Here is a 13686-nt window from a genome sequence, read left to right as displayed (position 1 = left end):
TATAGAAACTTTCACTACTAAGCGTATGCACTAAGACATAAATAGTTTACAGTATGCACCACTACTTTATCACGTTTTCATAACTGTAATTATCATTACGAAAAGTATACATTCGGATTTTCACTACGGTAGAACGCTACTACACTAGATGTAAACTAGATTGTACGATACTGTGAGGCGCTACTTCATTACTGTACCCTTAGGTGTACAGGGATAAATCCTATCATAGTATAACCAGAGTCTCCTGGAGGGAGAGCGTGAGATTTGTGAATAGATCTATTCGGGACTGACAATCCCACACCCGAACTGCTAGCTACAGTTGGGCAGGCATGCCCAGGGTGACAAATGTCATTTAACTCGACGCCTGAAGAACGTTGGAAAGGTCTCTAGTCATATCAAGTATGGTTATACGACTCACATTATGTATAAATCACCTTTAGTTTACAATCTGACACTCTTCAACGGTTTTATTTATACTAAATAGAACTAAAACACACTACGTATATTGGCCAAAGCCAGGGTTTTCAAACAGAACCAATTATGCAATGGCTTCACATACAAAATACTTATACTTCATGATTAGCTTTAGCTAGTCACATGAGGTAGTATTTTCGCATATCACTACAGTTTTCAGTAACGAACATTCATGGTTTTATACGAAATCGATAACGCTAGATTTTCACTAAAGAAAATATCGGATTTTCTTGGAAACATACAGATATTCATGGTTTACTACAGAACTGATAACACTACATTTTCATTAAAGAAAATATCGGATTTTCTTAAAACTATACAAACATTTCTGCTAGCTCATCAACAAGTTTCATTACAAACTACTGCTTATGAACTCACCAGCTTTATGCTGATATTTTTAAACTGCTTGTATTCTCAGGAAATCAGTAGACAGGTACCTGCTGGGTTTTTGAGGAGTTGGAGCAATAAGAGTTTAATGTTTATATTCTATATATATTCTGTATGATGAAATCCAAACAAGTTTCAGACAATTTCCAAATTGATGTAAACATTTTTATTTAAGTATTAAATGTAATGGTTGCGTTGCTATGATTGCTATTATACATTGGTTGTGATGCTATACATGACGTCCTCCACCCCAAAACGTTTCCGCCATTCTGGTTTTGGGGTGTGACAGATTGGTATCAGAGCCCTTGTTTATAGCGAACTAGTATACCGAACCTTACATGGTATACAACTATAAGCACTAAAGGGTCCTAAGTGCTCTACACTAAAAATATACTTTCAAAAATATAAGTATTTTTATAAAAGTATACTATCATGCATACCTAACAGAATTCGTGTCATTAGTGGAACAACACAAAAAGTATTTGGATGTTGGGACACTACGGTCAAACCTGGGCAGTTATGTAATCATGTTTCGGGTGAATATAGCCTGATCAACTATATTCAGTTAAAACATGACCAACATGTGCTTGGGAGTGACGGTGGTGTTACAGCAAGCCTAAAACTTACCAAAAACATTCACTAGAAAATACTATAGGAGTATTTCACTAGAGCCAAATTCAGTGAAGAGATTCATTCTTAGTGTTACTACCTATCTATTTCGTAGCGATAACTTAGTTACATTAGTAAACTTTTTGTGCTTATCGCGGGGTAGAACACTATCATTATCAGGATGAGATATATATTATTTTTATATATCTTGAGGACTTACCATCCTCTTCTTCCTGATTGTTTCTAGAGAAAGATGCCTCCTCGACCAAGACCCATCAGAAGAAACGACAACACTCCGCCACCACCACCACCACCACCCCTTCAGTTCGACTCCGTCATGTTTCAGGCAGCAGTTACAGCCGTCGTGACTGCAGCAATGGCACAAGTGAACTCTGGTGGGGCTGGAGGTGGAACCGACCCTCAAAGACAAGACGGAAGTCAGGGACAACAAAAGGAATGTTCCTACAAGGACTTCATGACCGCGAAACCCAAGTCCTTCGACGAAAACGGAGGAGTCATCGCTCTGACTCGATGGTTCGAGAAGATCGAATCCATCTTTGAAATTTGCGCCTGTTCCGAAGCCAACAAGGTGAAGTTCGCCGCCTGCACCTTCACTGACAGAGCTTTGACCTGGTGGAATGGTCGAGTCAAAACCCTAACCCTACCAGCAGATAATGCCATGGGTTGGGAAAGACTGAAGGAACTCATGCTGGCTGAATACTGCCCGAGGGGCGAGGTGCAAAAGTTGGAGCATGAACTTTGGAACTTGAAGATGAAGGGTTCTGACATTGCTGCTTACACTGCTAGATTCTGCGATCTGGCACTTCTCTGTCTGGGAATGGTCACCCCGGAAAGCAAGAAAATCGAGAGGTACATCTGGGGGCTGACACAACCCACCAAGGGAAATGTCTTGCCTACTAGACCGACTACATTTGAGAGCTCCAAGGATCTGGCACAAATTCTGATCGATAATGGGGTTGATCTAGACGAAGAGGCAGCTGTTTCTGGGCCACAGAAGGAAAGTGGTGGGAAGAAGAAGAAATCATGGAACAAACGCAAGAGTCAGTCTTCGCAGGAGCCCTCCAAGAAACAACAAACAGTGGCAGTTTATGCTGTTACTGCTCCTGCTGCTGCCCCAGCTACTATTCCAACCACCCAAACTCTTACCGGTGTTTATGCTGGGAAACTACCTTTGTGCAACAAGTGTAACTTCCATCATCACGGACCCTGCCGTGAGTTGAGTTGCAACAGCTGTGGGAAGAAGGGTCACACAGCTCGATACTGCAAGGTGCCCGCCCAACCCACCAACCAGACCGCGGGAGCAGGTGATGGTCAAGCTTGTTATGGATGTGGAGAGGTTGGGCATTTCAGTAGAAATTGCCCCAAGGCAACGACTGGTGGCAATACAGGGAGAGTTTTGGCAATGGGCCAGAATGAAGCGGTCGCTGATCCTACCGTTGTTACGGGTACGTTCCTCCTTGACAACTATCATGCATGCATTCTTTTCGATTCTGGTGCGGAAAGGAGTTTTGTTAGCCATGCATTCAAACATCTAATCAAATGTAAATCCCAACCTTTAACCGAAACGTTCACCGTCGAGATGGCTAATGGAGAGAAAGAGAGCGCGAACGACATATTCATAGGATGTACTCTTACCTTAGGCAATCATTCATTTCCTATCGATCTTATGCCTGTATCTATCAAGAGTTTCGATGTCATTATCGGTATGGATTGGTTGAGCCCCAATCGTGCTGATATCCTTTGTTTCGAAAAAGCTATTCGCCTCAACCTCCCCATTGGTGAAGCCCTCATGATTTATGGTGACGAACTTAGTTCGAACCTTCGTATCATCTCGTGCATCAAAGCTCAGAAGTACCTACGGAAGGAATACTATGCGTTTCTAGCTCATGTTGTTGATGGGACGCAAAAAGTTAAAGACCTCGAGAGCATCCCCGAAGTCTGCAACTTTCCTGATGTCTTTCCTGAAGATCTCCCAGGAATTCCTCCCGAACGTCAAGTCGAGTTTCGTATCGACTTAATCCCCGGAGCTACTCCTATAGCTAAGTCTCCCTACCGTTTAGCGCCAGCGGAGATGCAAGAATTATCCAGCCAGCTCAATGAGCCGATCAGCAAAGGATTCATAAGGCCGAGTTCCTCACCCTGGGGAGCTCCGATCTTATTCGTGAAAAAGAAAGATGGATCCTTTTGGATGTGCATTGACTACCAAGAGCTGAATAAGCTGACCATCAAGAACCGATATCCCTTACCCAGAATCGACGATCTCTTTGACCAACTTCAGGGAGCCAGTTATTTCTCAAAGATAGATCTAAGATCAGGGTACCATCAGTTGCGAGTCCACGAGAATGATGTGCCTAAGACAACATTCCGAACTCGCTATGGACACTACGAATTTGTAGTAATGCCCTTTGGTTTGACCAATGCACCGGCAGTATTCATGGACCTGATGAATCGAGTGTGCCGCCCTTTCCTAGACAAGTTCGTGATCGTGTTCATCGATGACATACTTATCTATTCGCGGAGTGAGAGTGATCATAAACAGCACTTGAGACAGGTGTTGGAAACATTAAGGGCGGAAAAGCTATACGCGAAGTTTTTGAAGTGTGAGTTTTGGATCAGGAAGGTAAATTTCCTTGGGCACGTGGTTAGCAAGGAAGGTATTCACGTAGACCCTTCCAAGATCAAAGCAATAGAGAATTGGTCTGTACCAAAAACACCCACAGAAATCCGACAATTCTTGGGCCTCGCGGGCTATTATCGCAGGTTTATCCAGAACTTCTCCAGAATCGCTAAGCCCTTAACTACCCTGACACAGAAAGGTGTAACCTTTAGTTGGGGAGTCAAGCAAGACAATGCATTTCAAACATTGAAGCAGGCTCTGTGTAACGCACCTATCTTGTCCCTGCCCGAAGGGACGAAAGACTTCGTGGTCTATTGCGATGCATCCAATCAGGGCCTAGGCTGTGTGCTCATGCAGCGAGGAAAGGTCATCGCCTATGCCTCGAGGCAGTTGAAGACACACGAGGTCAATTACACAACTCACGATCTAGAGTTGGGAGCAGTTGTCTTTGCATTGAAAATCTAGAGACACTATCTCTATGGAACCAAGTGCACTATCTTCACCGGCCATAAGAGCTTGCAGCAGATCCTTGATCAGAAAGAGTTAAACATGAGACAACGACGATGGGTAGAGCTACTCAGTGACTATGAGTGCGAAATTCGCTACCATCCCGGCAAGGCCAATGTGGTAGCAGATGCCCTCAGCCGAAAGGAATACTCCGGGCGAAAGGTGAAGGCATTGACAATGACCATTCATTCCCATCTATCCGCACAAATCAGGGAGGCTCAGCAGGAAGCCTTGAAACCAGAGAAAGTGACGGATGAAGCATTGAGGGGAATGGACAAGAACTTAGAGGTTAAGGGAGACAGAGTGTACTATTTCATGAACTGGATCTGGACCCCAAAGTTCGGTGGGTACAGAGAGGTTGTCATGAATGAGGCTCACAAGACGAAATACTCCGATCACCCCGGTTCAGATAAGATGTATCTGGATCTCAAACAACACTATTGGTGGCCAAACATGAAAGCGGAGATTGCAACCTTCGTGGGCAAGTGCTTGACTTGCGCCAAGGTGAAGGTGGAATATCAGAAGCCCTCAGGTTTACTTCAGCAGCCAGAAATACCTGAGTGGAAGTGGGAAATGATAGCAATGGATTTTATCACCAAGTTACCTAGATCCCCGAGTGGGCACGACGCCATCTGGGTGATTGTCGATCGGTTGACTAAATCCGCCCACTTCCTGCCAATCAAAGAAAACTTCAAGATGGACAGACTTACATGGATCTACATTCAAGAAATAGTTCGCCTTCATGAGGTACCTGTATCCATTATCTCTGACCGAGATAGCAGGTTCACCTCAAGGTTCTGGCAATCGCTTCAGAAGGCACTTGGAACTAAGTTGGATATGAGCATAACTTATCATCCTCAGACTGATGGACAAAGTGAGAGAACAATTCAAACATTGGAAGATATGTTGAGAGCCTGCGTCATCGACTTCGGTGCATCGTGGGACACTCATCTTCCTTTGGTCGAATTTCCCTACAACAACAGCTACCATACTAGCATCAAGGCTGCGCCGTTTGAAGCCCTCTACGGCCGCAAGTGCAGATCCCCTCTGTGCTGGGCTGAAGTGGGTGACACGCAGTTAGTCAAGGGTCAAGTCCCTGACAGCACTCTCACGGGTCCTGAAATCATCCGAGAGACAACAGAAAAGATCGCACAAATCAGATAGCGACTGAAAGCATCTCGGGATAGACAAAAGAGCTACGCCGATAAGAGACGAAAACCCTTGGAATTCCAGGTCGGTGACCGCGTCCTTCTGAAGGCCTTGCCCTGGAAAGGCATGATACGTTTCGGAAAACGTGGAAAGCTAAACCCAAGGTATGTTGGACCATTCCAGATCCTTGCTAGGATCGGTCCCGTAGCATACAAACTCCAGTTACCTCGAGAGCTCAACAACATCCATCCTGTCTTCCACGTGTCGAACCTAAAGAAGTGTCTGTCCGATGAGACACTTGTGATTCCTCTCGACGGGATCGAATTAGACGAGGGTCTACACTTCGTGGAAGAACCTGTCGAAATCATGGATCGGGAAGTCAAGCGTACAAAACAGAGTCGCATCCCGATAGTGAAGGTCCGCTAATGCCAAGCGGGGTCCAGAATTCACTTGGGAGCGTGAGGATTCAATAAAGCAGAAGTACCCCCATCTCTTTCCAAGTTCATGATTGTACTTTACCCTTGAATTTCGGGACGAAATTCCCTCTAACGAGGGGATGATGTGACAACCCGGAATTTCAATCTTGTACAATTAATAAATTCAATCAATATTCAACTTGTTTTGTCGATTTCTAGTGCTATTCAAGGGTTCATTTAAGTGTTCTAAGCTTGTATATATAACCAAGGTTGAGTTTAGGAATGAGTTGGAGTGTTGAATAGTGAGAAAATTGGGCCATACACACCTCTTGGAGGAGTGTACGGCCGCACACCCACTCCCTTGGCAGCACACTCACTTTTGACAGCACTCACACTCCTATATAAAGGGTAGCCCCCTTCCTTTCATTCCTTTAGCACCTTGGCAACACACAACATCATTTCCTCTCAAGTTTCTCCAACTTTGAACCTTCCCAAGGCTTCAAAAACGTGAGTAATCCATCCCTTAACTTGTTGTGCATGAAGAACCTCTTGATCTAGGCCTTGAATCATGAAAGTCCCGTCATGATCTTCATCTCGTTGAAGAAGTGCGACCGCACACCCATGTGTGCGGCAGCACACTCCTGTGTGCGGCCATACACACACACCATAGGACCTCAAACCCATTTCTAAGACCCTAAACTTGTACTACAACCAAGTATGGGCCTAGGACACTTCTGTTGGATTAGTGTCTAAGTCCATAACTATAATTGGTATGTACTTGACCCGACTCGGCATGGTCCATTTGGGTTGCATGGCATCGGAACATTTGGATAGACCGTTTATGAGGAAAAGACATTTTGTGACATATTAATATATTATAAGTTCTAATATATTAATATGAAATCATGTTATTTAATTAGTATTGATCAAGAATTAATTTGGACTTAATTTAGTGATCAAAAAGAGACTAATTAAATATATGGGGATTGATTGTGTAAATCATTCATTCTTATATATGTGGGCTTATGATCCAAGATTCCTTTATGTTGGGTTTAACCCATGTGGTGATCCATGGATACTCCATGGAGGTTAAAACCCATGGAGCATAAGGAATGGGTAAAGTCATGAGTTACATGGTGTAACCCTAATAGCCACACTATATAAGAACCCCTTTAGTTCAAGAAATTGGCACTAGTGATACATATTTTGAGGGATAGCCGATTTGAACTTGTATGTCTTCTTCTCATGGTTATTCCAAGAGTTCATGATGTTGTGTGAACCATTTGAGGTGTCACACTTGGGGCATTAGGCTCTCAAGCTTCATGGAGTCAAGCAACAACAACAAGGTATGTATTCTATCTATTTTATTATCCTAGTATCAATGTTTTGGTATGCTAGTTAGGATAATACCTTGGATAATCATATTTGCATGTATAATAGAGAAAACATAGATCCAAGGTATTTAGGGTTGCATGTACACTTAGGAGTGTTAGAATGCTCAAAACCCAGCAGTGGTATCAGAGAGTAGGCTTGTTTTCAATTATACTTGATGCAAATTGCTGAAAAAGTCGAATTTCGGGCATTCTGGGCACTGGACTCGCCGAGTCCACTGATGAACTCGCCGAGTCCATGAAGAAAATCATCCTACTCGGCGAGTAGGTTGATACACTCGACGAGTAGGAGCCCCAGACAACATATTTTCGAGGTTTTTGGCTAGAAATGGACTAGGAACATTACCCTAAGCTGTTTTTAGACTTATAAACTTGTTTTTGATGTGGTAATGTTCATGCTAATCCAATTTCAAAGATAATTGTCAATAGATTCATGTTTTGTATTAGTTTAGTGATTAGGCTAATTACATGAAAAAGTTTGATTTGAATTATCTTGTTCTTATGAGTTGCTTAGATTAATAGAAAAGTTAATTGATTATGTGTTTTCAATCCATTTTAATCTAAGAGTTGATTCTAAAATGTGTTTTTGTAACTTGTCCTCAAGTTATATGAAAAGTCACATTTAAGTTTCATAAAACTCATAAAAATTGGTAATGGTTACAAAAAATGAAGAGTCTTGTCCTCAAGTTATGGAGGTTCAAGAGTCACTTCATTAAGTAATAAAAAGTGTAATCTTAATTAATTCCATAAGTTACAAAAATAAAGAAAAGTTACATTCTTTTATTAGTTTAAAGTCTTCCATAACTTGTCCTCAAGTTATGGAACTTGAAGAGTCTTTTATTTAAAACTACTTTAAACACATAAGTTATGGAATTAATTAGTTTTGAATAGTTTCAAAACTTGCCCTCAAGTTTTGGAATTTGAAAAGTTTTCTCTTATGAATACTTTAATTCCAAGTTAAGCCCTTAGAATTTTAAAAGTTAAAATTCAACCCTTATACTTTATAATATTATAAGTTAATAATATATATATATATATATATGTATAAGAGAAAGTCAGTCTTACCGTTAGTAGGCCTCATTCACGAAGCCGGTCTATAAGGGGGGTATAAGGTTACTGCCTATAAAATGGCAGTTTAATGGGTGTCCACCCTCACCCACCGCTTCCTTGACTGGTGGAGGGTCGTTAGCCGAACGGGTAGGACAAGGACTATAATTCTCCCTTCATTAAAAGTATTAATGATAAATACTAAGTAACTAAACATTTATAAATTCCTAATCTTAGTTACTTAGGAAAATGTGAATTTGGTGCTAACCCATGAAATTACACTTTGCACTTTGTTTAAGTCAGTTAGTGGAGCGTGTGTGGTTAACCGGCACACTAACTCGTATTTAACAAGGTAGGCAAAGGGTAACTTAATGTTTATCATAGTATCGATGGAGCGTGTGTGGTTAACCGGCACATCGATTGAGGGGTAAACACTTAAGGGTACCAAGTATATTTGCATGGTTATTCACACCTTGTTTTGTGATCCTCGGCATCCCAGTCACAAAACCTGAAGGGCACACTCGAGATTGAAACATGTCATTGAACAGTTCAATGAATCTCAAAAGAATCTAGGAGTTTCAAAACCAATTAAAACCTAATAATACATTTCGTTTATCTTGGTGGAAATTGGTGAATCGTCATTCACCTACCTTCAAATATTTTATAGTTTGGATTACGGCATCCCTCTTCCAAGTTATAAAAGTATTGTGTTGGGTCCTAGCCTTAATATTTCATATTGGGTGTTATATTAAGGACTTTAAATCAACTATCTTGAATATCTCCCAAAAGATGATCTTCCCAAATCTCTTGAAACAAGCTTTCCTAAATGAAGATGATGTCCCATGGAAATCATACTTCTTTCACTTCCTCCAGTTATTCTCCCTAACCCACAAGTTCCTGAAAAGTTTAAGGTCACTCAAGCCCTATTGGCAAGCAAAGGTCTATATGTGATCACATCTCGGAGATGTAGTCAGATATTGACAAGCCGGGAGAGTTGGGTGTCAAAGTCTTGAGAAAGTTGGTGACTCAACTATTTTCTAAGTCACATAGTGAGTTCCTTTGGGACTCCTATGAAACAGACTATGACAAGACCCTTAATGATCTTATCTATTTGCTAAGATCAACTTCCTAAAACTTTATGGACATTGACAATGATGACATTGGATATCCAGTAAAGCTCTCCCTTCCCAATGGAAAGGGATCGGCCATAGTCAACTCGGTTGACCAAATGGTAAAGAGAACGGCTAAGTCTGAGATAGTCCCATTATCAAGGGTCCATTGCCAAAGAAAGGGGCATTAGTTGCGAAGCTGCCAAATTTACCTAAGGATATTAAAGTCAATAAGTTTGACTCTACTTCGGGTAAAGTCCACTATCTAACTCTGCTAAGTTTCTATTATGAGATTCTTGATACATGATGTGACTGGGTCACATGTTGATGTTTTAAGAATCAAAGAAAAAGTGAAGAAACTTAAAGAAAGAATATGCTGAATCTGATGGCATAGATGGATTTCTATCGCATAGTTTGAAGATCGGATTCTTGAGCTACTTCTTAAGAGTTATGATATATTGCTTAGGAATAAATAACAACAAAGTTTTCATGTGCTTTTGCATTGTAAGGATAGTTTTTCCGCAAAGTTTTAAAATAAAAGAATTTTTTTTTTGATTTTATTTATTTTAAAATATCCTTACAATGGCATTTGTGAAAACTTTTGTTGCTTATAAGATTCCATTAAGAGCAAGAGTGGAAATATGAATTTGATTCTTTCATTTGTGGTAGTGTCTAAATTTACCAAATAAGGAAAGATTCTCATCACCTAAGTTTCAGTTGGATAGAAACTTGGAATCATGCTAGTTGTATAGCATGATGAATAAGAACTTTCAAGCATTGGAAAAATTAAGACTAACTACTTGTTCACATGGATGTGTGAGTCAAGTAAAGGATCGAGTACACATTCTTGTGCACTGATCAAGCCCACCACAAATAATCGTTAAGACTATTCGTCATTATTTACTAAAATTCAGTAAATATGGTTATACTTACAAGCTTAAGTGTAATTCTGAGACATTGGAAAAGGTTTCAATGTATGGCAGAGCGAATAAGAAGAATCAACTTAGGCAGAAAGATAAAAGTTTCTCAAATCTGAAAAGATGGGAGAGTACTTTAGTATCATGTTATATAATCATCTTAATGATTAAGAGACCTTATCACAATTCATCCTCTAAGTGCATTCTGGTAGCTAAGAAGAGGAGCTATGAATTGTTGAAGTGGTTAAATCAAGAAGATGATTTATACTTCGTTCCAAAAACAATTCTTAGAGTTATACTCTAAGATTGTAACTTGAGTGACATGTATTAAAGAAGGTTTAAAACACTTGTCAAATGTAAGAGTAAAAGTTTTCTACTCTTGTACATTTGAAATTGGTAAGTTGTGATGTTTTGGATAAAACAAAGACCAACTAAGGCCAATTGTGTGAAGTGTTTGTCTTGATTAGAATCCACACTATCTCTTGAATACCTGACAAGAAAGTCTTATATGTCAAGAGGACAGTGGGAGTCTTAAAGGTCTTGAAAGTCTCAAGAACTAATCAAGAATAAAACCTGAAGTTCTTCACTAGCACACGACTTGAGGTTTATAACCTATCGTGTCGACATGTCTGTGCCTATTCAAGTTGGCTTTGTATAGGAGTTCTGAGAGTTCTCAATTGGTTGCACAACTACTTGGAAGCAATGGCAGGCCCTTGAGCTGCCAAATGACAAGAATTTAAGATTGCACAAGTTTAATCCATATAAGTGTGGATTTGTCAGTAACCTTGTCTTGTGATTATGGTTTTGACAAAATTCATATGGATAGGAACTCATACACCATAAAATCTAAGTGTCATAAGGTTTCTCTCCGATTCATGAAAATGATGGTGAGGAAACACTTTCACTAAGTAGATTTTAGCTAGATAGCAATTGTGATATTTGCATTCTCAAAGTCGTTAGTGGAGCGTGTGTGGTTAACCAGCACACTAACATGGACTTGTGAGAAGTGGTAAAGGTCTAAACAATCGAGACTATGATTATGGCATCCCTTTTCATAGTTCTTAAAATTGTTTAGACACACCTGTGAGCTATCTAAGATAAGGTGTATGATATTGATAAAGTTTTATCAAAGCAATCTAGTATCAGAAATCTGAACTTTGGTAAGAAAGTCAATAAAGTATTGATTTTTAGAAGTCCAGCTGATTTCTGATTACATGTCAAAGCTAGTGGGAGCATAAGTGTTATGTTAATAATCATCATGTTAGTGGGAGCATGATAATTATGATAAAGGTTGCAAGTTAGCAATGTTAATTATAGAAAACAAAAGTTTCAATTCGTGAGGCTGCAGGGGTTGAAAAAGTTGTTTTGCTATAATTAAGGGAGAGAAAATTATACTTCATTTCAATTCTAAGAGCTTAGATTGAGGTTTTAAGTCGTATTTAGTCAAGGATATATATATATGAATTTCATGTTGGAATGACTCAACATAAGGAAATTCTATATATGGGTCCATTATTTGCGTTCTAAAATTTGATTATGATTACGGCATCCCTTTTCATAATCTGAATTATGAGAACTTGGCAAATAGAAATGGAAATGTTATAGCAAAAGACTGGTTTAGTCTTTATGTGAGACATCATGACTCGAGTCCCATATGCTTCGGATATAGGATCGATTACATGTGCTATATTTATCCTTTCTAAAATTTTCCAAATGCCTGGGGCATTAAGAAGGGAAAAGGTCTAGAACTGGATATGACTAAAAGGATTAAGCAATTGTCGAGGACAATCTAAGGTTTACCAAAGATTGGTTGCTCAAGGACAGTTGGAAGTATAGTGATAATTTTGGAAAGACCATATTGACATAATCTGTAAGGAGGCAACTCTTGTTCAGAAGTGATAGTCAAAATGGAATATGGAAATGTTTCAAAGTTGGAAATTATTCAATCTGTGTAAGATTAGGAAACTTAATGCAAGAAGGATATTTCCAAGGAGCTGATCTCCTTTGGAATGCTCTGTAATGGTTGTTGTCAAGTCTTTCTGACTCTGTGCATAATCATTACAGGAGGATCAATGCATATAAGTTTAGAATCTAACAGATTTCAGTAAATGGCATGAATTTGGAATTCTTGCATTTGCAGTAAGGATTTGGGACTGTGAAAGAGGATCATTGGAGTTATGTTCAATTGATCTAATTCACAAAGTGAACATCATAGACAAACATAGTATGCATACTTGGTGTATGGCATGACTAGTGTTTAGAAAACATAGTGTACATGCTTGGAGCATGGGACAACTATTGTTTTAAATTCAAGAATAAAGTTGATAGCTGAAACAGTATACAATGAATAATGTGTAATCATATGGTGATAAATAAAAGGTGTTTTATTTATGTTCATAGGTTTTGATACCATATTAGATTCTATTATTATTGTGTTTCATTTTGCATGTTTTGACTTCCAGAATAACTAGGTCGTTCTTCCTGATTGACTAAGTTATTCAAACTATCCACAGTCGGTCATATGTTGGAAGTAGATATGAATCAAGACTGTCATGGGTTGGCTTGTAGAGGTCTAAGATGTTGGACAAGGGGCTACAACACTCATGAGTGCTCATAAGTTCTGAGTATTGGATTCAACCCGCGCTCATTGGAATCACTTCATGGATTTTATCACGAGTGATCATGAGACGATAATATCTTATATTCTTCAAACCTAGAGATATGAGTTGTTACTATGAGTTGGTTGTACATTGATTGCACGAAAACGCATTCGGTAACTCGGTGTTATAAAACGTGCCTTTGTGTATGATTCAACAAGTAGTAGAACAAGCCATATGAGTCGAAGTTTATCCATTCCTTTTACCTTCGGGATAAAAGCGATATCTGTGGGCCCCTCGATGATTTGGTGATTACAAATGTAAGTGCTCGGCCGGGCCTGGACTGATTTGATTTGTTCAATTAGTCAATCGTCATAAATCGGAAATCGGGAAACAACAAATGGACAGAGAGAATGATTATAATCCATGTCTCAGTCCATATGAT

This window comes from Lactuca virosa, chromosome 4, assembly GCF_052849685.1.
Source record: "Lactuca virosa cultivar CGN04683 chromosome 4, Lactuca_virosa_CGN04683_v6, whole genome shotgun sequence".
In the NCBI taxonomy this organism is placed as follows: Eukaryota; Viridiplantae; Streptophyta; class Magnoliopsida; order Asterales; family Asteraceae; genus Lactuca; species Lactuca virosa.
The sequence above is the reverse complement of the archived record's forward strand: the minus strand, read 5'-3'. Positions refer to the sequence as shown.